The sequence below is a fragment of the Vanessa atalanta genome, chromosome 15, assembly GCF_905147765.1.
Source record: "Vanessa atalanta chromosome 15, ilVanAtal1.2, whole genome shotgun sequence".
In the NCBI taxonomy this organism is placed as follows: domain Eukaryota; kingdom Metazoa; phylum Arthropoda; class Insecta; order Lepidoptera; family Nymphalidae; genus Vanessa; species Vanessa atalanta.
This window is the reverse complement of record NC_061885.1, coordinates 10,220,065-10,247,262: the sequence shown is the minus strand read 5'-3', so window position 1 is coordinate 10,247,262 and position 27,198 is coordinate 10,220,065. Positions and strand designations below refer to the sequence as shown.

Here is a 27,198-nt window from a genome sequence, read left to right as displayed (position 1 = left end):
TGTCTGCCGAAGCTTAGCAATCATGACACCTGGTAAACGATATAAGATTTTTCATTCTAATAAATATATAATACTTGTCTACGGTTTACAAAATTTTACTCTATTTATACAATTTACAGTCAGTAGTATATACAGGTCAACAACTACTACTAGAACTTACTTCTCGTTAATCTAGTGTTATTTCTTGTGTTCTTTGTAGCAATATTTAAACGATTTTCAAATTTAAGCTAGTCATTCTCGAAGTTTCCGTGGTGTAGCGGTTATCACATCTGCCTAACACGCAGAAGGTCCCCGGTTCGACCCCGGGCGGAAACATAACTTTTGTCTATCGAAGCCTGTTAGTTTTTATTTCTTTGTGTTCTTTGTAGCAATATTTAAAAGATTTTTAAATTTAAGCCAGTCACTCTGGAAGTTTCCGTGGTGTAGCGGTTATCACATCTGCCTAACACGCAGAAGGCCCCCGGTTCGACCCCGGGCGGAAACATTACTTTTATCTAACAAACCTGTCAGTTTTTATTTTTTTGTGTTCTTTGTAGCAGTATTTAAAAGATTTTTAAATTTAAGCCAGTTACTCTGGAAGTTTCCGTGGTGTAGCGGTTATCACATCTGCCTAACACGCAGAAGGCCCCCGGTTCGACCCCGGGCGGAAACATTACTTTTATCTAACAAACCTGTCCGTTTTTATTTCTTTGTGTTGTATTCTTATGTCTGGCTTTTTATTAATCCTGACTTTTGCTCAGGGTATATTAAGTCTACTGCACTGTACACGGTCTCTAGCGTCATCCTTTTTTAGTACATTGGCTCTCATCTGCTTCACAATATCCAGCCATCGCTGCTTTGGACGCCCGAGAGGCCAAGTTCCAGGTACAAGCATACCATGGCACTTTCTTCCGACATATTCCTTAGGTCGATGCGCGACATTGCCATTCAATTTCAAGTAAATAAAATATACTGGGAAATCTTATTCTGTTTGTTTGATTGACAGCGTTATGTAGTTTTAACTTTAAATAAAATATCAAGTAATCTTTTTTAGACTTTTTGTACAATACAAACATTTCAAATAAAATTCCTATCATAGAACGGTTAAGAGTTATATTACAGTAATAAAATGAAATTTAAAAGGCTATACCACTTATCGGAGCACTATGCGATTTTTTTATAATCTGTTATACCTATGAAATTGAAATTACACGAGTAACTTAGCTTTATACTACTTCAGCGACCATTATAATTAAACTTTTTAAAACTGCATTAATTAATATAATATCATGATCAAAATAGTTTGTGTTCATTAACGTGGTAATTGTGCGGTGCTACAATATAAATTCCTTTAATTATCGGGATTTAACTGTCAGGCTTTTAGTTTGGAGTAAATGACGATAAACATGTATCATGTTACAAAAACGTGTACTCACGTGAACAGACTGATGACGTCATTGGTCTTCTGAAATAAATCGCAATGTTTGAACATGTTGATAAAATACAATTACCACAAGAAAACGTTTTTTAAAATAAGTCTTTCAATTTATATCTTATCAATTATTCCTTTCCTAGTACATAAAGCTTTTGGGTTCAAACCTGGGCATCACTGATTTTTCAGGTGCTTGATTAGATATAAAAAATCATATATCATTTATAAAATGTAGAATTAATTACACACACAGACTAGTACACAAAGCTTAAAGACACGGATAGAATTGTCAGGCTTCGGTTGTCCAAAACGATGTTTCCACCCGGGATATAACCGCGGGCCTTCTGCATGTTATGCAGATGTGATAACCACTATACCACGGAAGCTTTTTACTTCTTTTTGTTAGATGTTGCAATAGTTAAGCAATCTTCAATTTTAAACTAGTCATTCTGGAAGTTTCCGTGGTGTAGCGGTTATCACATCTGCCTTACACGCAGAAGGCCCCCGGTTCGAACCCGGGCGGAAACTTTTCTTTAATTAATCGAAGCCTGTCAGTTTTTATTTCTTTTTGGTCTGTATCGCACTATTCAAATATTTTTTATATTTAGACTTCTCATTCTTGAAGTTTCCGTGGTGTAGCGGTTATCACATCTGCCTCACACCCTGAAGGCTCCCGGTTCGATTCCGGGCGGAAACATTACTTTTGTCTACCAAAAACAGACAGTTTTTTGGTTTTGGGTTCTGTATAGTAATATTTAACCTATTGCAAATTTGAAATAGTGATTCTTGTATCGGGTGGAAACATCATGTTTTTGTTTATCTTAATTTTTTTTATTTATATTTATAGTTTACTTCTGGGTAATCAAGATTTAATTAGTTTTTAGATTTACACGGATAAGTTTAAAAACTTCTGTTGTGTAGCGATTATCACTTTTGTCTAACACGTAGAAGAATTCATAATCTTGTTGGTGTAGAAAAACATTGAGTTTAATATATTCCGTAATAAAATAAAGCCTTCAATAGACAGTGGTGGAATAATTTTCCAAGCTTCTCCGAGACAGAGAAAACTTTGTAACCAAGTATTATTGAGAGTAAAGAAAAATCATAAAAAATACATTACAATATTTTGAGTGTAATCAAAATTTTTGTTTTGTAACAAAATTATTATTTTTTTGTTTGTCTGTTAGTTGTATTTTGTTCTAAATGAAGTCAAGCGATCGGATTTTATACAAAGCGGAATATAATCTGTCTTCTTTTCGTGAAATCGTTTAACCACACAATCGACCTTATCTTTGGGCTGTGAACAAAAGCTATTTAATCATAAATTATTTAATTACAAAGCAAAAAGTTTCTAATAAAATTCCCATCATAGAACGGTTAGGAGTTATACAACAGCAATAAAATGAAATTTAAAAGGCCATTACCAGTTATCGGTGTGTGATGCCAATTAAGTAAAATCTGTTAAATAAAATTTATATGACACGAGTAGCGCAGCTTTGTACTACTTCAGAGTTAATTATAATTTTACGATTTAGAATTAAATTCATTAATATTAAAATTTGAAATATTTGTGTTCATTAACGTGGCTACAGTATAAGTTCCTTTTATTACATTATTTTACAGTATATAGTAGTGATCTTGTAAGTCATGTTACAAAAACTCGTACTCATGTGAACTGACCGATGGCATTATTGAATACTTTCTGAAAGATAACGCGTTACATTTGAAGCGCGAGAAGACGATTTAAAAAAAAGGTCTTATATGTAATAACTTATCAACTATTGCTTATCTAGTACAAGTAATAGTAAGCTTTAAAAATCGGTTGATGATAAATTAGAATTGTCAAAGAAAATATTGCATGTATAGAAGCTAGAACACATAAAAACTACATGACATGCTTTCATTGACAAAAGTAATGTTGCCATCCGGGATCGAATCGGTGGCCATCTATGCATATTCTTATATTTAATTTTGTAATTTCTATTTAATAACTTAATTATATTTTTAATACCATAATTAAAGTAGGTAGGTAGGCAAGCTCGTCTGGGTAGGTACCACCCACTTATCAGATATTCTACCGCCAAATAACAGTACACTGTATTGTCGTGTTCCGGTTAGAAGGGTCAGTGTAATCACAGGCACAAGGGACATAACATCTTAGTTCCCAAGGTTGGTGGCGCATAGGTGATGTAAGGAATAGTTAAAATTTCTTACAGCGCCTTTGTCTATGGGCGGTGGTGACCACTTACCATCAGGTGGCCCATATGCTCGTCCGCAAACAATGCCATAAAAAAAAAAAAACATAATATGTTGCTTAAGTTAGTATGATATTAGATAATAATATTTACGTCATCTTCGGTTACATTATAGTGAAGGTATTTCTTATCGAAACTGTAGAGAGGCTAATAAAAAAGTAAATAAGAATTATCCAGTATATATAAGCATTTATATGCAACTGATCAGCCTGACACACAAAAGACCCCTTGTTCGTTCTCCGGCGGGATCATCGCTTTTGTCAATCGAGGCCTGTTCGGTTTTAGATATTTTTGATTCTTGATTAGAAATATTTGATAACTTTCAGAATTGATCGAAACAACTTGAACGTTTCCCTGGTGTAGCGGTTATCACATCTGCCTAACACACAGAAGGCCCCCGGTTCGATCCCGGGCGGAAACATTGATTTTGTCTGTACATAATTTCTGTATATTTATAATTTTCTTCTGGGTAGGTAAGATTTGTTTAATTTTCAAATTTAAGTGGTTTATTTGCAAAGTTTCCACGTTATAGCAGCTATCACGTCTGCCGAACACGCCGGTTCAACCCTGGACGGAAACTTTATTTTATTTTTAAATACAGTTTTAAACCGGAACAGAACAATACTAAGTTCTGCTGTTCAGTGGTAAAATATTTTATGAGACGAGAATGTATCCAGACAAGTTCGGTCAAAGCACTATAGCACCAAGTAAATAAAATTGTGTAGAATATTTCAATTTAACTTTTTTTTTTTTGGCATTAGCAGCCCGTAAATGTCCCACTGCTGGGATAAAGGCCTCCTCTCCCTTTGAGGAGAAGATTTGGAGCATATTCCACCACGCTGCTCCAATGCGGGTTGGCGGAATACACATGTGGCAGAATTTCGTTGAAATTAGACACATGCAGGTTTCCTCACGATGTTTTCCTTCACCGCCGAGCACGAGATGAATTATAAGCACATGAAAATTCAGTAGTGCCTGCCTGGGTTTGAACCCGACATCATCGGTTAAGATGCACGCGTTCTAACCACTGGGCCATCTCGGCTTATTAAAATTTAACTTTACTATATTATAATTATCTATTCTTTTATAGAGGTTTTATATTTTTACATTCAAAAAGCTTGTAAAAGAATTCCTATCATAGATCGGTTAAGATTTATTACAAGCATAAAAAGATAGTTGAAAAGCCGTAACACTTATCAGGGCATTATGCGAATTTAGTATGTACCTATTATATAAAAATTTAACTGCACGAGCAACGTGGTAATGACTTCATCGTTCATTGTAATTTAGCATTTTGGAATTGTACTAATTAATATAATATCTACATCAAAATAGTTTGTGTTAATTAACGTGTTGATTGTGCGGTGCTGTCGTATAAATTACTTTAATTGTCGAGATTCAGCAGCCAAACGTTTAGTTTGGAGTGATCTATAAACAAGTGTCATGTAACAAAAACGAGATGTGAACAGAACTACGACATCATTGGTTATCTTCTGAAATGACGCGTAATATTTGAGCACGGTGACCGAATGTAAATTCAGTTTGAAAACAATTTTTCAAATAAGGAATGCAATTGAAACTCAACTATTACTTTTCTAGAACAAAAAGTTTGCGGGCTCAAATCAGTGCACTTTGATTTTTCAGTTGCTTGATTTGTTATAAAAAAACATGTGTAACAATGCATTCATACAATATAATTAAAATTTATCTGAGATGAAGGGAGACTTTCACCAAGTAGTATTTACAACTGTTATTTTTTTTTTTTAAAACGTAAATTATTTCAATTTTACTTTATGTAAAAATCTTAAAGCCTTCAAATTAATCTCTTAAATCCAAAGATCAGATATAAGAAAAGTCAGAAACAAAGTTTAACACGGGCTTGCGATTAGAATAACTTGGAAGATTTTGTTAGGCTTTAAAAACTTATGTTTATACTTAGGTTTAAATACTTTTCATATATAATTAACATTACGTTAAAATAATAAAACGTCATTTAAATAAAAATCTTATCCATGCGTCTATCGTTGGACCAACTCTAAGTTAAGAAGAAAAATATGTCCTAAGGATTTCTCAAATATACCATTCGAATTGCAAATTTTTTTTCTCATATTATACAATTCTAATTAGATATTCATTGCGAATCATCAAATATGAAAATAATAAAAAAAAAAATATGTGGGAATATTTGTTCTATGTGGTAATATTTAAATGATCTTCAAATTTGAACCAGTCACTCTGCAAGTTTCCGTGGTGTAGCGGTTATCACATCTGCCTTACACGCAGAAGGCCCCCGGTTCGATCCCGGGCGGAAACATTGTTTTTGTCAATTATAACGAGCCTGTTTCTGAATATTGCTGTTCTTGTTCAGGTATTCGATTAGTTTTCAGATGAATCTAATCTGTCTTAAAGTTATCACTTGCTATTGCGGTTATCATATCTACTTTACACTCAGAAGGCCCCGGTTCGATCCCGGGCAGAAACTTTTGTCAATTACAATGTGTCAGTTTTCGAGTATTGATGTTGATTCCGGGTAAGCAATATTGAAATGATTTTTAAATTCCGGCTAGTCATTCTGGAAGTTTCCGCATAGTAGCCGAGTGTAGCCGATTATCACATCTGCCTCACACGCAGATTCTGTTCGAACCAGGGTGGAAACATTGCTCAGGACTATTAGAAACAGTCTGGAATATCTTATATTTATGTTTTTTTATGCTATCCGGATAGGTATATGACTCCACTCTACCAGATGGTAAGTGGTTGTAGAGTCCAAATGAGAAGACGGCCAGTACAGTCAAGAAGAATGAACTACCTTCGTCGCCCTTACGGGTGATGGCGACGAAGGTAGTTCATTTATTCGCATGATCCCTCTTCACGCCTCTTTTGAGGGAACCCAATTTAAAAGAGGAAGGGAACAAGTATTCTGGTAGAGAGTTGCCAAATTTCTTCGTGCGCGGTGGAATTGATGACATAGTTAGGCGTTGTCAAAAGCCAGAACGAGTTGACATGGAAGGGAAAAAATTAGAGAGAATAAATCTTTACAGCACATACTGTGATACAGTCGATAGGATGGCTATCTCTTGCCGCAACCGTAAATGTTCGGAGGTGTTTGTGACCTTTACGTCACCAACAATGTGAACCGCACATTGCTGTAGCCGATTCAAGATCTTCAATATGTAGTTGGCGGAGACATCCCAAAGGTGCAAACAATTTTTTTTTTATTAATTAACTTATATATACATTTTATTTTATGTTATACTGTACATATTATAAACGATGTAACAAAACCCCTATTGGATTTTTCCGTAAATCAGACTTGTACTAAGATAAAAATATAAAAGAAACAAAAAGCAGGTAAATAGCAAATAAATAATGTTATAATTAGTTGTTTGTGTTTTTTCCATAAAACCGCGATAAGTGAATTGTCGCGGTGACTGTTCAATATTCAACGCAAGACCGCACTTACGTATTGTACAAAAGGCAGTTATTCTGGCGTGAAAATACGCCACACTTTGTTCAGGACCGCTTTTTTGCATTAGATTCCTTCCAAGCCTTTGGCTCACATCCTGTAGAAAGAGACATCTGGCGTGTTAATGACAGCTGCTTACTTGCTTAGTACTGTAGCTGGTATTCCATCAAAACCGCTAGCTTTCTGAATATCGAATGATTACAGCTCTGCACGGACATCACGATGCCTGATTTTTATGTCAGGCATTATGTGACCTCACGAAGGAATTGTTGGTAGCAGCTCGTTAAAATCATCGATCTCAGGGCTGTAGGCAAGTTTTAGCAGAAGATCAGCTCTTCCTGCGAACTGTGAGCTAGCGATCCATATGAATTTCTGAGTGGTGGCAGCAAAGGTTGGCTATAATAGTTTTGCACATACTTTGTCAAACGTCAAAATCTACGGGAGCTCGTAGGATGCGAGATAAATTCGTGGCCAATCTGTACAGTGCGTTGTGCATCGGCTCTTATGTATGCTTTCTTACAGGACTTGGACTTTTTGTTGTAGGTTGCTTTCAACTCATTGAAACTTGGGGCTTAAACAATGACTTATCATTGTTCAAACCCTAATAACGCAGTCATTGATCCACGCGCGATACGCCGCTTGCTTGGATGACACAGCATCGGCAAATAAAGCAAATAAAATGTTGTAAATATAACTTTAAGACAAGAAAGATAAACACGGATAGAATTGTCAGGCTTTGGTTGTCACAAACAATATTTCCGCCCGGGATCAAACCGGGGGCCTTCTGTGTGTATTAAGCAGATGTGATCACCACTACACCACGGAAACTTACAAATTCATTCGTTTAAACTTAGAACTAATCAAATATTGCTTATCAAGCTAGCCAAAAATACTTAGAAACTGATAGTTCTTGATTGACAAAATATATTTTTCCATTTGAGTAGAACTGGGGGCCTTCTGCGTAATAGACAGGTGTGATAACCGCTACACCATGGGGACATTCATATAAGATTTCATTCCGATTAACAAACAACAAACGCTTTACAGTCAGCTGGTCGACAGCTACCGCTACTTCGTTTGTTTAGTGCCTATTCTCAGTAAGCCCGGAGTCTGGCAGGTGGAAGGGTGCACAGTCACACCTTGGAAATCATGTTCGTCTAGAATTATGTCTGTCTGTGTCAGTTTTGCTGTTCCACCGGATTATGATGGTGAGCGATTAGAGAGTGCAGCTTTGTTTGCGCGCATGTTTTGTGCAATATCATATGTTCTGCGCAACTTGTTAGCCTCTCGTGGGGTTAACCTACATGATCGAAATCGTTTTGGAAGACATAATCATATTCTACATCATTATATAACTCTTACCTTACCTAAAGTATTATATTAATCAAAAATACTTTTTAAATTCTCACCGATCAAAAGTGATATTGACTGGAACGAGTTCTGTATAACATATGCAAAGTCGTTAGTCATTTTTCTAAGTCAGCTTTCGATATTAAGTTTCGAGAATAATTAGTACTTTCGCGTGTGAGGGTTGATAATTAATTTATGTTTAACGGGCTTACAATGGTAATAGCAATATTTAATGCATTTGATACTTGTGAAGTATATTGAACGGTTTGAAATCGTATCTAATTTGTGTAGTTGTGCTCGGTAATAAATTACGAGAATAATCCTTATAATTACTTAAAAAAAAATAAATGTAAAATGTCATGTTTTGATGCATTTGTAAAATAAAGCTGGATTCTGTTTGCCTAAGTCTAGACTACCTCATTACTGTAATTACTAAACAATCAGAGATGTTTATGTAGGTGTTGAGTTTCATAAAAACTATTCTCCGCTTTGTTTAATTAAGCAAAGGTACCATTATTATTCAAGTGCAAGCGTGTGTAACATTTGCATCTGTATATTATGTTTTCTATGTGTGTGTTAAATTAATGACAGTTTATTAACAGGAATGTTGTCTTGGTGATATGTATATACGTGTAATTGTTTTTGTGTGTGTGAATGTTATGTAAACTTGCAATGGCGCATCAGTTTGCTTAGGTTAAATCAAGATAAATTACGTCATACTCTAATCCTATAGAGTTGAATATATTATTAAGGGTATGTCCTGAAGATTGTATCCAAATGTATACATGTTCAATTACGCTAGTCTGTTCAGAATTTCTCACATGTTTATCGCATTCGAATAACATTTTCGATTAAAAAAGGTTTTATATATACTATACTATACTTATATACTTATTATATATACTATACTATACTATACTATACTTATATACTTTTTTATGACATAGTTTGGCGGACGAGCATACGGGCCATCTGATGGTAAGTGGTCATCGACAATGGCGCTGTAAGAAATATTAACCATTCCTTATATGGCCAATACGCCACCAACCTTGGGAACTAAGATTTTATGTCCCTTGTGCCTGTTACACTGGTTCACTCACCTTTTAAACCGGAACACAGCAATACTAAGCACTATTGTTTGGCGGTAGAATATCTGAGGATTATGTGGTACCCAGACGGGCTTACACTAAGCCCTACCATGAATTATATAAACTTACTTAAATATAAATCTACTTTAATATCTTAATTGTTATACGGGGTACACGTATTACGATTAATTACTACACGATTTAAGAATTCTTAAATTTATTTATTTTGTTCATAAATAACTTTATACCAATGAGTTTAATATAAAAACTCCATGGAACAGACAAAACGTCTGCTGGTGTTTATTCTGTATAAAGAGCTCCATGTTAGAGAGAGGAAAATGTAAATAATTGACTTTACATTTGTCACGCCGCTCCGTCTACGTGTTGTTTCTTCCTCTTTTCATAAACGTTAATTGAACGTGAACTGAATAATGTCTATCTGTAAACAATGTTTAGTATCTTGTTTATAAATTTATTTATATAGGAATAAATAATTCACGCTTGTCACGTCAATAGTTTCAATTTAAAGTGGGTGAAGCTGCAAAGCGTTGCGCAGCGCTTTAGCATAACGATATTGCATTGTAAAACCGCTGCATCATCTATGCTAATATTGTAAAAATGTAATATTTGTTTGTTTGTATTTAGGGGGTAATTTTGGATCTAATGACACCATTAAAAAAACACACACACAAAGCTACATTATTCCTGAGTACTATGGGATATAAATCACATTTATATATTATATCTTTTTCGTTATCAATAAATTGCACCCCTACGACGCTATGCTAGCTATCTTCTGCTTTTTTATGGTATAGAATATCTGATGTGTAGGTGGTACTTACGCAGACGGACTCGCACAAAGCCCTACCACCAAGAAAAGCTATTCTAGTATACATTCCCATTAAAGGCTGGCAACGCACCTGCAAGCCCCACGGTGTTGCCGATGTCCATGGGCGGTGGTAATCACTTTCAATCAGATGGGCCTTTTGCTTGTTTGCCCTCTCAAACATAAAAAAAATACAATTACCAAACCAATATAGATGGAATTTCATATGAATTGGTTCAGCATATTTGTAAGTTAATTGGTAGATATTCATTTATTCATTGACTTTATTGAAGGAATGTGAAGTAAAACTTCAGTAAAATGTTGTGACATTCATTTTGATAAACTGATGTAATGAACAATGTCATTTCGTTATTAACAAAGTAGAAATGATAAATTGGACGCCATATTTTCGTGACTGATACAGGCCAACGTACATTTTTTATGAGAAAACTTTAATTAATTAGTAATTACATCAATATGGTAATATAGTCCTTATTAATACTGCGTGAAAGTAATTAACTATTTATTTATTATTAATATTATGTATTATTTAGTAAAGGTTAAGGTTTTTTTAGGTTGTTTACTAAAGCTTTGTTTGCACAAATAAATATATAAATATAAATAAATATTGGACAACATCACATACATTACTCTGATCCCAATGTGAGTAGCTAAAGCACTTGTGTTATGGAAAATCAGAAGTAACGACGGTACCACATACAACCAGACCCAAGACAACATAAACTAATGAACTTTTTCTACACCGACTCGGCCGGGAATCGAGCCCGGGACCTCGGAGTGGCGTACACACTACTCGACCACGGAGGTCGCCAAACATACCATCCACTCATCATATATTTTACCGCAACAACAAATAGCAACAACTCAGTGTTGTTGTGTTCCGGTTCGAAAATGAGTGAGCCGGTGTACCTACCTACAGACACAAGGGACATAAAATCTTAGTTTCCAAGGTCGGTGATGCTTTTCAATAATCAAAATCAAAATATACTTTATACAAGCACGTTTGAATCGTCATTTAACAAACTATATTAAGTTAAGCTACCACCGGTTCGGAATGTCAACTCTATCGAGAAGAATCATTATACATATATATTAATTTGTTACTTTATTCATAAATCAAATTTGAAATAAATATCAATGCTTAGATTGATTGATTTATTGATAGATTGTCAAAGCTGAGGACGGGTCGAACATAATTATGTCAGCAGTTGGCCGTTAAGTACACGCACACTACTAAAATAGATTGACGTTTGGCAAGCATCAAGCGTTTGTTTTAGTTCTTTTGTAGTGCGACACTGTACTGTATGTAAATTATCTAAGGTATTGGATAATAGACCTCAATTGTTTGTGTTGTCAATTGTTATTTTTTAATATAAGTTTTTTTTTATAGAGTAGAGTCGATTACTAATTTAAGGATTTATTGACTTTAAAGATTCGAATCGTTTAATAAACTCAATTTGTAAAATGTATTCTCTTTTATTAATATCAAATTGTTGTTATTATTATTAAAAGTGTATAAGGACAGGACATTACTTTGGGTCCTTATAGTAGAAACTTCGCACTAACGAAATACTGGACATAGCCGATAAGCGTAGGTACGTAGGTGCTCGTTCATTTGGTCTAAATGCCATTCCTGGCTCTCGTTGATCGTTTGCCTTTATAAGCTTAAGTTACTGGCATTACCTCGAATTAATAATTGTTCGATTATGATTTAAATCGATCAAAGAGTAATCGTTTAAATCTGATTTCCTTCTGAATATAATGTTTTGAACAATCGATAACTTTTAAGACAATTAATTAGAAAATCTAATGTCATATTGACTAAAGAAATTTGAATTTAAATTTATGTATAGTAGTTTGTGAAAACCACTATAGTTTCAGTAATCATTGATAGTTTCTTCAATAAAATTTCTAGATAAAATTTATACCTTTGAAAACGGATGATATGCAGATCAGAAATTCTATTAAAAGATAAAATTGTCGTAACGTAAAATGTTTTAAAAAAGCAAACAATCTAAAAAATAAAATAGCGTTACTTTTACATCGAAACCCAAGAACCGAAAAGTTTTATCTAAATCTATATAGCCAATGTTAAAATGGCGTCTCCTTTGAAAGACAATGGGAGGAGTGGGAAGGGCCATAGATAAGAAATTGGATTTTATTTATTTTGTCTATAGTTGTACGGCGTTAGTGTTTTTATTGATTGATTTTATAACGACCTGTTGTGTTTTTCCAAGGGTTGGCTATTTTTTTAATTTTATTAATTTTGGGCTTCGAGCGATATCGAGCTGATAAGATCATGTTTATATTTGATCACCCAGCGATTCTGTAAGAAATCACTTCATATCTCACGCCGACTTAAGACGAAATAACATCGTTTATCCTATAAATTTTACAATAGCTTATCTTACTTAGCTTACTCCAAAAATAAAATAGGAGTAATAAAAATAAAAATGCAAATTATTTTCAGAATAAGTTATTATATAAACTCTTTTATCTTAAGCGATCTAACACATGATTTCTATGGGAGCCTTGAACTTATTTTACAGAATATCTGACAATAGGATTATTTATGTAATCGATCGCTATACAACTCCGAAATGATTTATGAGGCGGACATGTGACACTTTTCACAGCCATTGCAGGTTTAAGATATATACATAGGCGGTATGTTTAGTTTAAGTTTAAGTTCAATAACGTTTATTATCCACTTCTAAATAATGGATATACATTTCCTACCATTAGCCGTGCTGTGCCAAAACATGCTTCTATAGTATAAAAAAATATCACTAAGTATCATTATTGTGAGACATTTTTTACTTTTTTAAATCTTTTAATATAGTTGACTGTTGATTGCTCATTGTGCCTCTTAATTGAAACTGTTTTTTTTAAAAAACAGTTTCAATTAAGAGGCACAATGAAAAATCAAAGATTGTAATTTATTACAATCTTTGATTTTATATAAATTTATTGCTATTGAATATAATTTAATTAAAATACTAAACAATACTAATAATAAATATATTATTGGTACTAATGTATTGTTAGCCTATTTTATAAATATCATTGCCCCAAATCATTCTACGAAAACATTAAATTTATATAATAATTAAATTAAGTTTTCACCTTTATTAAAGTCTATTGGTATATATTATTTAACCAGAAGAGCAATCAATGGCAATTTAAAGTACGAAATATGACAAAGGCCTTTCCTATTGAATATATAACATTGGGTTTTATTTTCTCTGTATTTTGTTGATCTACGTTTTAAGTGAACTCATATCAAAATATATTCAGTGGTTTTCACTAAATGTATACCATACATACATAAAGAAAGTAAGTGTACGTTTAGAAGGCAAACCTTACGGCACATCGGTTTCACACAATCGTGACACACTTTTAAAAAAAGGCTGCACTAAATGTTTATTTAAAATATTATCCAAATTTCTTTCAAAGACATCTTTTATTAATTTAAGGAAAACAGACGTCCAAATTGTCTATGTAACGGTCGTTGAACCTTCGATGGCACTGTAGGAAAACTTTTCATTTCAATTTATTTTTTCTCTAAACTGTCAAAAGCTACTACACTTATAAACTTTCGTTTTAACACTACGAAAACTTCTTTTTATTTTATTTTCAATGTCCATTTATTCTTTATATTGTATACAGTGACTTAATCTTACTTTAATATCATTGCATGATATATGAATTGTTAATAATCATTAGAATAAACCAGTTACAAGCTACAATAAATTACAGCATGTCATAAGCAGTTTTCGAATCAAGGTTTTAGGTCCTTCTACCTATTCTAAACTGAAAATTCAGCAATGACTTGTGTGAAGATCGATATTTAATTATATTTGGAATTCCAAATTTAAATTTATTTTATAATATACTTAAAATACTTATTATAATAATCTGTTGACTAGTTTTCCCATCGTCCGATTTTTCACTTATACATATATAAAATGGTAGTCTGTTGGAGCAAGGTCCGGGGAGTACGTTGTCGCGGACATTCCAATTGTAGCTCATCTAACTTAGTGGTTGTTTGTGGTCTTGCGTTGTCGTGAAGCAGCAGTGGCCTAGAGCGATTGACAATCTCGCTTGTTTAGAAGCTAATTATTCCTTCATGGTTTGCAGTTGCTGATAATAGATATCTGTCGTAATCGTTTGACAAGATTTTAGAAAGCCGTAGTGAACGATACCAGCGCTTGTCCACCAAAAACTCACAAGTAGCTTTTGACTCAATTTTCGTTTTGGGCAGGATTTGGCTGGGTCTCCAGAGTCAGCCATTGTGACGAGCAATTCCGATTATCTTACCAGTATCCACTTATTATCACAAGTAATGATTCGATTTAAAATCCCTTCATTTTTTGTCGGTTGAGCAAAGTAACACAACAGTCGACGCGTGTTTGCAAGTTCGATTCACTCATTTCATGACTTACCGATCGTTCAAGTTTTTTTACTTTCCCGATTTGTTTCAAGTGGATTAATACAGTTTTACCACTTATCGCGAAGCCTGCAGCTATCTCTGAATTGCTTTGTAATGGATCCGCTTCCACAATAGCCTTTAATTCTTCATTTTTCGCTTTGGTCACTCACCTGTCAACCCACGCTGTCAACAGCGCTGTGGTAACAAAATATAATTATGATACAGTTATATAAAATAATTTAATGAAATTTTTCATATATTTTTAAATCTCAAACATAAGATATAATTAATCTAGTAATGGTGCCATACCGACAGAAACTGGACCTGACCTTCTCATTAAAATGTACGTATTTATTCTTTCAAAATGTGTATATAAATATAACAACTGTCCGTAATTGATTTGAAGCATATATCCCGCAAACTTCCTCTAATTCTTCTGGGAAATCATGCCTTAATATCTTATTAGTCATGTCTACGAAGTTACGAACAGCTACGGTCATATTTGAAAAGGTCTACGAAGTTACAACAACAGTAGAAAATTATGCGTTAAAATGATTTTTATTATTTTTAGGCGCAATTTTTTACTTGATTTAGTAAGTAAGCATTAACAATTACGGAACAAATAATGTATAGAAATTGAGGCTCTCCGATTTTGAATAGAGCCGTCATTTTATTTAGTATCTCAACCGAATATGGAACGCCTAAACTCAATTGCACGTTGTAATACGCGTTGGAGTATGCTATTTGTCAAATTGACACTACGTGATGGAATATTCACTTCTCTCTGTTGCTCTGTTATATTATTTCCTCCTCCTAAATATAATATTACAAGTAATTTTAAATTATATAGAAGGGAAGTAAGGATGTATGAAGTTTAACACGATGAAATTCTTAATTAAAGTATAATAAATTAGTAATATGTAGCGATAATGTTTGCATAGTTTCGCTTGTGTCAGACAATTTCAAATTTGAGTGTTTTTGTATTAAACAGGAATATATCGAAGCACTGTAATAAATTGCAAACAAATAAATTATTAATAACGTTAATAAAGCGTCAATAGCGCAATGATTTAAGGTTTGCGTTGTGAAGTCGGATATGCGATCCTGACTCCTTGGGCTATTTTTAGTTCTAGTAAATAGGATTATTAATCTCTGGAACAGTTGAACCGATTTCGATGGGATTTTCACTGGCAGATAGCGGATGTAATAAGGAGTAACTTAGGCTACTTTTATTTTAGAATTATTTATAGAATAAAAATAAAATCTCGTTACAATATCCAAATAACTTAAATTCAAACAACGCGCACGAAGTCGCGGGCACAGCTAGTAGTTAATAAACATTGCTACTTTTCTTATAAAATAAAAAAAATAATTGTGTATGAATTTAAATTAATTGATATTATAATGATTTTTAACAGAAACTGACGCTGACATATTATTGTGCAAAATTGTCTACGTATGCACAGGTCCGCTTTCTATACGGACGATCTTATAGTGCCGATGGGTAGGTTAGACACAAAGATCGAGTGTCAGTAGCGCAGGAACGCCTGCGAAGCATGCAGAACGAGACAAATGAATTTAAGTACTACCAACATCCACGATTATCCGAATCGTACAAATCCTACTATTACAATTTATTGTTAGAAATACGCAATAAGTTTAAACGTCCCAAAATCTACCCTATTATGACTATTCGCAGACGTTAAATTATTTATAATACTATCCTTTGTATTTTATTAAAATAGACAATAATTAAACTAATTATACCGTTAAAATGGCTAAAGCGTATCGAAAATGTAATGTCCAATAATTCGATTAATGTAAACATTTTACGCTCGTGGAAATGTTCTCATAGACGCATGCAGATTTTTTTTTAATTATTTATTCTTTATATTGTATACAGTGACTTAATCTTACTTTAATATCATTGCATGATATATGAATTGTTAATAATCATTAGAATAAACCAGTTACAAGCTACAATAAATTACAGCATGTCATAAGCAGTTTTCGAATCAAGGTTTTAGGTCCTTCTACCTATTCTAAACTGAAAATTCAGCAATGACTTGTGTGAAGATCGATATTTAATTATATTTGGAATTCCAAATTTAAATTTATTTTATAATATACTTAAAATACTTATTATAATAATCTGTTGACTAGTTTTCCCATCGTCCGATTTTTCACTTATACATATATAAAATGGTAGTCTGTTGGAGCAAGGTCCGGGGAGTACGTTGTCGCGGACATTCCAATTGTAGCTCATCTAACTTAGTGGTTGTTTGTGGTCTTGCGTTGTCGTGAAGCAGCAGTGGCCTAGAGCGATTGACAATCTCGCTTGTTTAGAAGCTAATTATTCCTTCATGGTTTGCAGTTGCTGATAATAGATATCTGTCGTAATCGTTTGACAAGATTTTAGAAAGCCGTAGTGAACGATACCAGCGCTTGTCCACCAAAAACTCACAAGTAGCTTTTGACTCAATTTTCGTTTTGGGCAGGATTTGGCTGGGTCTCCAGAGTCAGCCATTGTGACGAGCAATTCCGATTATCTTACCAGTATCCACTTATTATCACAAGTAATGATTCGATTTAAAATCCCTTCATTTTTTGTCGGTTGAGCAAAGTAACACAACAGTCGACGCGTGTTTGCAAGTTCGATTCACTCATTTCATGACTTACCGATCGTTCAAGTTTTTTTACTTTCCCGATTTGTTTCAAGTGGATTAATACAGTTTTACCACTTATCGCGAAGCCTGCAGCTATCTCTGAATTGCTTTGTAATGGATCCGCTTCCACAATAGCCTTTAATTCTTCATTTTTCGCTTTGGTCACTCACCTGTCAACCCACGCTGTCAACAGCGCTGTGGTAACAAAATATAATTATGATACAGTTATATAAAATAATTTAATGAAATTTTTCATATATTTTTAAATCTCAAACATAAGATATAATTAATCTAGTAATGGTGCCATACCGACAGAAACTGGACCTGACCTTCTCATTAAAATGTACGTATTTATTCTTTCAAAATGTGTATATAAATATAACAACTGTCCGTAATTGATTTGAAGCATATATCCCGCAAACTTCCTCTAATTCTTCTGGGAAATCATGCCTTAATATCTTATTAGTCATGTCTACGAAGTTACGAACAGCTACGGTCATATTTGAAAAGGTCTACGAAGTTACAACAACAGTAGAAAATTATGCGTTAAAATGATTTTTATTATTTTTAGGCGCAATTTTTTACTTGATTTAGTAAGTAAGCATTAACAATTACGGAACAAATAATGTATAGAAATTGAGGCTCTCCGATTTTGAATAGAGCCGTCATTTTATTTAGTATCTCAACCGAATATGGAACGCCTAAACTCAATTGCACGTTGTAATACGCGTTGGAGTATGCTATTTGTCAAATTGACACTACGTGATGGAATATTCACTTCTCTCTGTTGCTCTGTTATATTATTTCCTCCTCCTAAATATAATATTACAAGTAATTTTAAATTATATAGAAGGGAAGTAAGGATGTATGAAGTTTAACACGATGAAATTCTTAATTAAAGTATAATAAATTAGTAATATGTAGCGATAATGTTTGCATAGTTTCGCTTGTGTCAGACAATTTCAAATTTGAGTGTTTTTGTATTAAACAGGAATATATCGAAGCACTGTAATAAATTGCAAACAAATAAATTATTAATAACGTTAATAAAGCGTCAATAGCGCAATGATTTAAGGTTTGCGTTGTGAAGTCGGATATGCGATCCTGACTCCTTGGGCTATTTTTAGTTCTAGTAAATAGGATTATTAATCTCTGGAACAGTTGAACCGATTTCGATGGGATTTTCACTGGCAGATAGCGGATGTAATAAGGAGTAACTTAGGCTACTTTTATTTTAGAATTATTTATAGAATAAAAATAAAATCTCGTTACAATATCCAAATAACTTAAATTCAAACAACGCGCACGAAGTCGCGGGCACAGCTAGTAGTTAATAAACATTGCTACTTTTCTTATAAAATAAAAAAAATAATTGTGTATGAATTTAAATTAATTGATATTATAATGATTTTTAACAGAAACTGACGCTGACATATTATTGTGCAAAATTGTCTACGTATGCACAGGTCCGCTTTCTATACGGACGATCTTATAGTGCCGATGGGTAGGTTAGACACAAAGATCGAGTGTCAGTAGCGCAGGAACGCCTGCGAAGCATGCAGAACGAGACAAATGAATTTAAGTACTACCAACATCCACGATTATCCGAATCGTACAAATCCTACTATTACAATTTATTGTTAGAAATACGCAATAAGTTTAAACGTCCCAAAATCTACCCTATTATGACTATTCGCAGACGTTAAATTATTTATAATACTATCCTTTGTATTTTATTAAAATAGACAATAATTAAACTAATTATACCGTTAAAATGGCTAAAGCGTATCGAAAATGTAATGTCCAATAATTCGATTAATGTAAACATTTTACGCTCGTGGAAATGTTCTCATAGACGCATGCAGATTTTTTTTTAATTACAATTAAATTATCAACTCAATTTACTGCAACTATAAAGGCAATATAAATTTTATAATAATAATGAGGCAACGCTTATATGAAATCTTAACATGATATCTTCTTAATCTTACCGGTAACTATTTTCATTGGAGCAACATGGCATAGGCACTAACTGCCTTCTGCGTGCAACCGGAACGCTACTCAACATATCAATTAAGAAATCGTTGGCGGTAGTTGTAAATAATATTTCTTTTGTAATTCGAACAGACAAATGTCACCTTAGTCTGCCCGTGACCACGAACACTGCAAAGTGCTCGAAACGTCGGGATGTTAAAATAATTAATATACGCGATTAAATCCTTTAAAAACTAGTTTTATTTCAAAGTGTAATAATCGCGAAAATCTAAGACAACATTATGGGAGGTATCTCCCATATACACTGCTCTAGAGTGTGCACAGATCAGATGCACTCTTAACACACTCATAGTTATCACTGGTAACATCTTATCGCCGGGCTACTATTAAGAATTTCTTCTCGAATTGATCCTAGTTTTGAACCCAGGACCTGGATATGCATCGACCGTCACGTTGTCTAAGCCCTATATTTTGCCTAAAATCCCGAGATTCTGGGTTCGACCCTGGTATGGCGATAATTTTTTTTAGGATATTTTGATTGAAAATCGAAATCTGGTAGGAAGACATTGCCGTGCCCAGGAAAGCACGTAAAACTGTTGAGCCTAAACTCTCTCCGGTCATGTTGGATTTGCCGTCCAATCGGATTATAGGACCATGCAATTTAGAGTGCACCTCTGTTTGAGCACATTCTTCTGCAATATAATGTGTCCTGTTTAGTAGGCTTATCTCTGTAGTGAATTACAATACACTACAATGTGCTACGCTACGCTACAAACTTATCTCCGTATCCCGTTACCTTTGATGAAACGTAACATTTATATATTTTATTTGTGTAAATATTTCGATTATTAAGAACCGAGATGGCCCAGTGATCAGAACGCGTACATCTTAACCAATGATTTCGGGTTCAAACCCAGGTGGTGCTCACCACTGAATTTTCATGTGCTTAATTTGTGTTTATATATGAAATATTATAATTCATCTCGTGCTCGGCGATGAAGAAAAACATCGTGAGGAAACCTGCATGTGTCTAATTTCAACGAAATTTTGCCATGTGTATTCCACCAACTCGCATTTGAGCAACGTGGTGGAATATGCTCTAAGCCTTCTCCTCAAAGGGAGAGGAGGTCTTAGCCCAACTGTAGGAAATTTACAGGCTGTTAATGTAAAAAAAAATGTAATGTGTAAATATTTTGGCGGAAACGTTAATATTAAAAAATATTAACAAATTTGAAAGGTATTTCATTATTGGATTGTAATCTAATTATAAGCAGATTTGTCATGTAGTTTCCGTGGTGTAGCGGTTATCACATCTGCCTAACACGCAGAAGGCCCCCGGTTCGATCCCGGGCGGAAACAGTGCTTTTGTTAATTAAAACCTTCCAACGTTTTTTTCTTGATATGTACATATTTATACTATATTCTGATAATATGAGTTTAATGTTTTCCTATTTTTAACATAATTAGAAAAATCTGCAATTATAAGTGATAGCAATCATTTTCAGCGTAGAGATCATATCGTACATACATACATATGTATCATACATATCATCATAATATCATACATATGATCTATACGCATTTATTTTAAGAGACGAATTAATTGCTTCATAAATAATTTAATATTTTATGTAATGTTATACCACTCCTAAAAATATTTAGACGAGATGTATAATTATTTGTATAAAAAAATAAATAGACTAAAACAGTAAAACGTAATGCATAAGATAGTTTATTTTTAAGAAAGCTTTTAAACTTAAAAATGTATGTACTAGAATATTGACAAGTACATAAGTATATCAAAATGATACAAACGATCGATATGGAATTGATATACTACAGATAATATGAAATGCACGCTAGACTCGTCACTATTTTAAATTTAAAGCGGATGAAACTGCATAGCGCAGCTTCTTATTCAAGAATATTATATAATACGCTTTTTGAAAATACGCTGCGTCTGCTAGTATAACTATTATATATAACGGTTTTGTTCACTTTGGGATTACGAAAAAGTCTACCCATTTATTAGTATAGTTTACTTGGTGGTTGGTTTAAGTCCGTGTGAATAGGAACCACCCACTCGTCATTTACTCTACCACCAAATAGTTGCTGAGTGTTGTTGTATTCCGGTTCGAATATGAGTGAGCCAGTGCAACCACAGGCACGAGTCATACATCTTAGTTTTCTAGAATGGCGACGCATTGGTGATATGAGGAAAGATCAATATGTCTTAGAGTATCAATATCTATAGGCAGTGGTAACTATTTACCATCAGCAGTACTGTACCATCATTTGCCAGTCCGCCAGAAATTTATCACATCAAAAAAAAAAGAAGAGATTTAGAACGTGGTACGTTAGTTTCAATTATATGATTATAATTTAAATATTAGCTTATACATATCAGAGTTTCCGTGGTGTGGCGGTTATCACATCTGCCTATCATGTAGAAGGCCCTCGGTTCGATCCCGGGCTGAAACATTGCTTTTGTCAAACAAAGTTTCCAAATATTAATGTTTCTATTCTGCATAACAATATTTAATTAGTTTTCAAACTTAAGCTACTAAGTCTCCAAGTATCCGTGATATATCGGTTATTAAACATAGCTAATACGTAGTCGGTCCCCATTTCGCAGCAGAAATTGTTAAATTCCGTTATAAATACTTTTCGTGACGACAAAATACAAGTTATATAATATGACTATGTTCACTCAGTTGCCGCTCTCCCACCATAATATTTATTATTGAAAATTATAAAAAAAAACAGCAATAAAGTAGTAAGGCGAACTGTTAAATGCAGGTGGCCTGATGGTAAGCCACTATCCTCACAGTCATTGGCACCGGAAAAAAATAAACTGGGATGTTAGTGACCCTAGTGTGGTAGGATATATGATGAGTGGGTGGTACTTACCAAGACGGTCTCGTACAAAGCGCGATCACCGAGTAAATTTAATACTTATTACAAAAAAACCGGTGAAACCTGACTTACTATCCCTTCATTGATAAGGTTTATTAACGCTGAAATGACCAATTATGAACGATGATCACCACAAATTTGAGTGGTCACTAAGTGGTGAGTCACCTTCCAAATTTAAAAGTTAACTGTATAAATTGTTTACACCTTTAAAGACGTACTTTAAATGTTACCCAAAGATATTAATTTTAAGTGCTTAGTGATAAGTTGATGGTGTAATTTTTTCAATAAATAAATTAACTGTACACAAAAAGAAAGAGGGAAGGGTAGCCGAGATTCGACGTTGCCCATTGGTTAGAACAGGCTTAAGCCCATGCAGGCACTTGTCACTGAATTCACATGTGCTCATTTTGTGTTAATAATTCATTTTGTGATTGAGGACGGAGGAAAGCATCGCGAGGAATGTGTATCTATTTTGTAGTGGAATTATCTCCAGACCTTCTCCTCAAAATGAGAGACACAAGCCCAGCAGTGGAAATATTACAGGCTTACTTCTCTCTTATTTTACTCTCGACTACGACTTCTACTGTCTGACTCGTACATAACTATTTTATAAAGAAAACTGGTCGACTATTGTACTCTATAGACGGAAGTACAATGAAACTCCGTCAATAACACGAATTTACCAGATCCGCTTACGAATGTATCAGGAATCATATTAATGATATTATACGAGAGATTAGGCATTATTTGGTCAAAAAGACATCGGTTTTTTATTATTTGACCGCTGCCGGAAGGTTATTGGAAGACATGGATATTTAAGCAATAAGATTGCCTTTTGTATAAGTTTTTCCGCTTTCATTTTCCTCTCGTATTGATTTTGTCATATTCGCTTCAGCTCCGTTTATATATCTGATATACCAAATATTATCGATGATGGTAACCTCTGGTATTGTAAGAAATTTTAATCATTCCTCATATCCACAATGCGGCACCTTGGTAACTAAGATGCTATATTCCTGTAGCTACACTGGCTCACCTTCCAACCGGAATACAATAAAACCAAGTATTGCTGTTTGGTGGCAGAATATACGATGAATGATCGGTACCTACCCAGATAGGCTTGCACAAAGATCTACCTTGGTATTAGGTTTTTGTGCAAGCCTTATGTTATTTATGCATGCTGTGTTCAGATGTGATTAACGTCACGGCATCAGTTTTGTCTGGACGGATTCCGATCACGCTGGGAAATCTCAAGGAAGATCCATCTGTCAGACAATTATGCAGAACATATTAAGTGGCGCACTCTTTATTCCGTCACTCTACTTCCAACATGGACGCAAAGAGTTCTGGCGCAGGGCTAACTGCTTTACGTGCCTTTCGAGGCACGGGAGTGTACACATTTCCAACTTCTAGATTTCGAGCTAGTACATTGAATTTTTCGATAGAAAAACCCAATAACTTTTTATCAGCCCGTTCTGGGGTTTGAACCCCTTCTGGGTTCGGATCGGGATATGTATCCTTACATAAAGCGGCAGTCTTCTGACTGATGACTGATCTATTATAATCTTCATAAATTATTACTTGAAGACCAAATGAGCAATTTACGTTAACTTTATTGGAACAATACCGTTTATTTACATATTTAATTGCATTAATTACAGTCAAATTACCGCAGTACATAAACTCATTGCACGGGTAAATATATCTGTAACCAACGAAAGTATAATTAGCATACTATTATAGTATTTTCATGGCACTATTAATTTGAACCCGAATACAATACACCATCAGATAAAAGTTGAGGTTATGAGCCCCATGAGGTGTGCCCCACGGATAACAATGGAAAAATAAAATAAATATAACCATAAAAAAAAAATGAGATACTCAGTATTTTACGCTATAAGAATACTTTCAAAATGGGTAAATAAGCCCGAGATAATTAGAGCTACGAAAGGATTAATTATTTCATGTTTTCTCTTTGAAAGTAGATATGTGTTATAAATGTTCTAAACTAGAGTGTTGATAACTCAGCGACATCTATACTTTTCGCAATATATTTCCCATCGACAGTCACTCGAGCTTTCTGGGGAATACAGCACAAAGCCCACCAAAGCGATCACCGTGAATTCAATAATTATTCGTTGCACAGAGAGTTGCAACATCAAGATCACTGATGAACCGCCGCCAATAATTGATACCGAGTATGAAGGAAACTTCACTTCTGGCGCACGTTTCCAACAGTAGACACTAGGCTTATTAGTTGACAGGATAAATGTAATTTCTTCACTCCTTTTTTAATAAATAGTTTATGTAATTGACGTTTTATTTGCGCCTCTCGGTCTCGCTCATTGACACTCGTGAGTTAAATATTCTGTTTATTTGCGTCATTCGACATGTCAATTATAATTTTGAAGTCAATAAAATGTCCAATTCATTTCAGTTTCAACAGGAAAGTTATAAAATAAAGCTACAAAAGCTATAAACATCGAATACTGTAAAACTTCACAGGTTTTACGAGTCAAACAATTTCCGTTAGTAAATAAAGTGAAAACAACACCAAAATTACATAAATGTATCGTATTTCCTTCTGTTTAAAATTTCAAATGAACGTTTTAAAGATTCTCCTATTACCAAACATAGCTATACCGTATATTGAGTAATTTAATTTTATGAAAATTAAACGTATATTTTTTTTAAATAATAATAATAATATTGGACAATATCACATACATCACTCTGATCCCAATGTAAGTAGCTAAAGCACTTATGTTATGGAAAATCAGAAGTAACGACGGTACCAAAAACACCCAGACCCAAGACAACATAGAAAACAAATGAACTTTTTCTACATCGACTCGGTCGGGATCGAACCCGGGACCTCGGAGTGGCGGACGGCGGAATTTATTCGCTTTGATCTCGAATTTTCTAGAATCCTTATATAGGTCCCAAGTGGACATTATGTCAAATTAAATTATGAACAAATGTTTAGAGTTGCTATGAGGCAACTAACAGATAAGGTTACTTAGAACTCAATACATTAAATCAAATACAAAAATTTTTTAAATCAAAATATACTTTATTCATTTATTTATTTATTATTTATAGAATAGAATTTACATATAATTTATATATTTATATAGATTTGTACTGAGAAGAACCCGCATGAAACTCAGCAGTTACTATTTGAAATTTAAAGTAATGTAAAACAAAGTAGTGTTAATTAAAGACTTATAATTATAATAATATTAGGCTGATTAAAAAAAACACTCTACGCTTATCTAAAAATTATTCAATTCTATTCTACTTTTGTATTTATAATATTAATTAAGTAATCCAGCTTTCGCCGGCGGTTTTTCCGAACCGATACGACTTGGGAATCTTCAAGAAAAGAGCGTACTTATTTCTTAAAGGTCGGCAACGCACCTGTAACCCCCCTGGTGTTGCAGATGTCCATGGGCGGTGGTAATCACTTTCCATCAGGTGAGCCTCCTGATCGTTTGCCCCTATAACATAAAAAAAAAATTATAGCAAATTTTTACAATTAAATATTGAATAAAGATATTTTGACATAGGATCATTTTGGTCATATAAATTTATATTGAATAAATGTCATGTTGATATTCGACTGTACTTATTGAAAATGAAATTAATTTTAATATAAATCAATCAACAAAAACAACGAGCAGTGTATGTAGAACGTTATAAACCCACACACACACAACATACAAACACAACTTATAAAATAATGTATGCGAACACCGTCTGCCAGTCCCGTATAAGATTAGTTCACACAATGGACTATAAAAAGGATAATAAAAGTTATATAATAATAATAGTTTATAAAGTCTATTAATAATTTCTCTGAACCGTTAAATTAAATGGAATTTATTATATTATTTAAATAATAAGAAAATGTCAAAACGAAGAAATCTGTTAGCTATATTAAATATAATTTTATGTCATTTTATATATTTATAGATTAAAATTATTAAATTATTGTTTAATGGAACCATATAAAACATATTTAATAATAGCAATATTATTTAAGGAAAGCATTTAAATGTAAAATACTTAATAATAGTTAGTTTTCATTTCAACGTGTTATTATTGAAAAACCATTTCGGTCTGTTGGGAAATCGTCAAACAAGTCATTAGGTAGCGGATTACAATGCACTACAATGTGCTACGCTACGTTACAAACTTATCTGCTACGAAATACAATAGGTGAACGACATTGGTCGTTTCGCGTTTATTTTTGAATGAAACGTAGCATTCTTATTTATTTGTGTAAATATTTCGCTGAAAATTTACTACTGAATGTGAAATTAAAGTGCTGTAAAAACAATTATAAAATTGAAAGGTATTTTATTGTAATTTAAATTTTAGCCGCACTCCATCGTAGTTTCCGTGGTGTAGCGGTTATCACATCTGCCTAACACGCAGAAGGCCCCCGGTTCGATCCCGGGCGGAAACATTGCTTTTGTTAATTAAAACCTTAACTTTTTTCTTGATATTTATATATTTACTTACTTGTTTCCTTATTTAAAACATAATCGTAAAAATCTGAAATTATAAGCGATAGTAATCATTTTCAGCATATAGATCGTATCATACATATATACTCTCATTTATTTTAAGAGACTTCATTAATTTCTTATTTTTTTGTACAAACTAAAAAAACATAAAAATAATATACTAAAATAATTGTCAAGTTTAAGCACTCATATTTATTTAATCCGTCTAATACTAGAATGAGCATGTACATATATATT

General features: G+C 33.5%; 10 non-coding genes across 10 annotated transcripts; all 10 read left to right on the top strand.

The window, feature by feature from the left end:
• The first annotated feature begins 242 nt into the window (after nucleotides 1–242).
• Nucleotides 243–315, top strand: Trnav-aac. The gene has a single exon. It is a non-coding gene; the product is annotated as a tRNA-Val (tRNA).
• A 96-nt stretch (nucleotides 316–411) lies between these two features.
• Nucleotides 412–484, top strand: Trnav-aac. Its single transcript has one exon. It is a non-coding gene; the product is annotated as a tRNA-Val (tRNA).
• Nucleotides 485–579: 95 nt separating this feature from the next.
• Nucleotides 580–652, top strand: Trnav-aac. Its single transcript has one exon. It is a non-coding gene; the product is annotated as a tRNA-Val (tRNA).
• A 1,214-nt stretch (nucleotides 653–1,866) lies between these two features.
• Nucleotides 1,867–1,939, top strand: Trnav-uac. Its single transcript has one exon. It is a non-coding gene; the product is annotated as a tRNA-Val (tRNA).
• Nucleotides 1,940–2,035: 96 nt separating this feature from the next.
• On the top strand, nucleotides 2,036–2,108 carry Trnav-cac. The gene has a single exon. It is a non-coding gene; the product is annotated as a tRNA-Val (tRNA).
• Nucleotides 2,109–4,014: 1,906 nt separating this feature from the next.
• On the top strand, nucleotides 4,015–4,087 carry Trnav-aac. Its single transcript has one exon. It is a non-coding gene; the product is annotated as a tRNA-Val (tRNA).
• Nucleotides 4,088–5,907: 1,820 nt separating this feature from the next.
• Trnav-uac lies at nucleotides 5,908–5,980 on the top strand. Its single transcript has one exon. It is a non-coding gene; the product is annotated as a tRNA-Val (tRNA).
• Nucleotides 5,981–20,796: 14,816 nt separating this feature from the next.
• On the top strand, nucleotides 20,797–20,869 carry Trnav-aac. Its single transcript has one exon. It is a non-coding gene; the product is annotated as a tRNA-Val (tRNA).
• Nucleotides 20,870–21,918: 1,049 nt separating this feature from the next.
• Nucleotides 21,919–21,991, top strand: Trnad-auc. Its single transcript has one exon. It is a non-coding gene; the product is annotated as a tRNA-Asp (tRNA).
• A 4,836-nt stretch (nucleotides 21,992–26,827) lies between these two features.
• Nucleotides 26,828–26,900, top strand: Trnav-aac. The gene has a single exon. It is a non-coding gene; the product is annotated as a tRNA-Val (tRNA).
• Nucleotides 26,901–27,198: the final 298 nt, after the last annotated feature.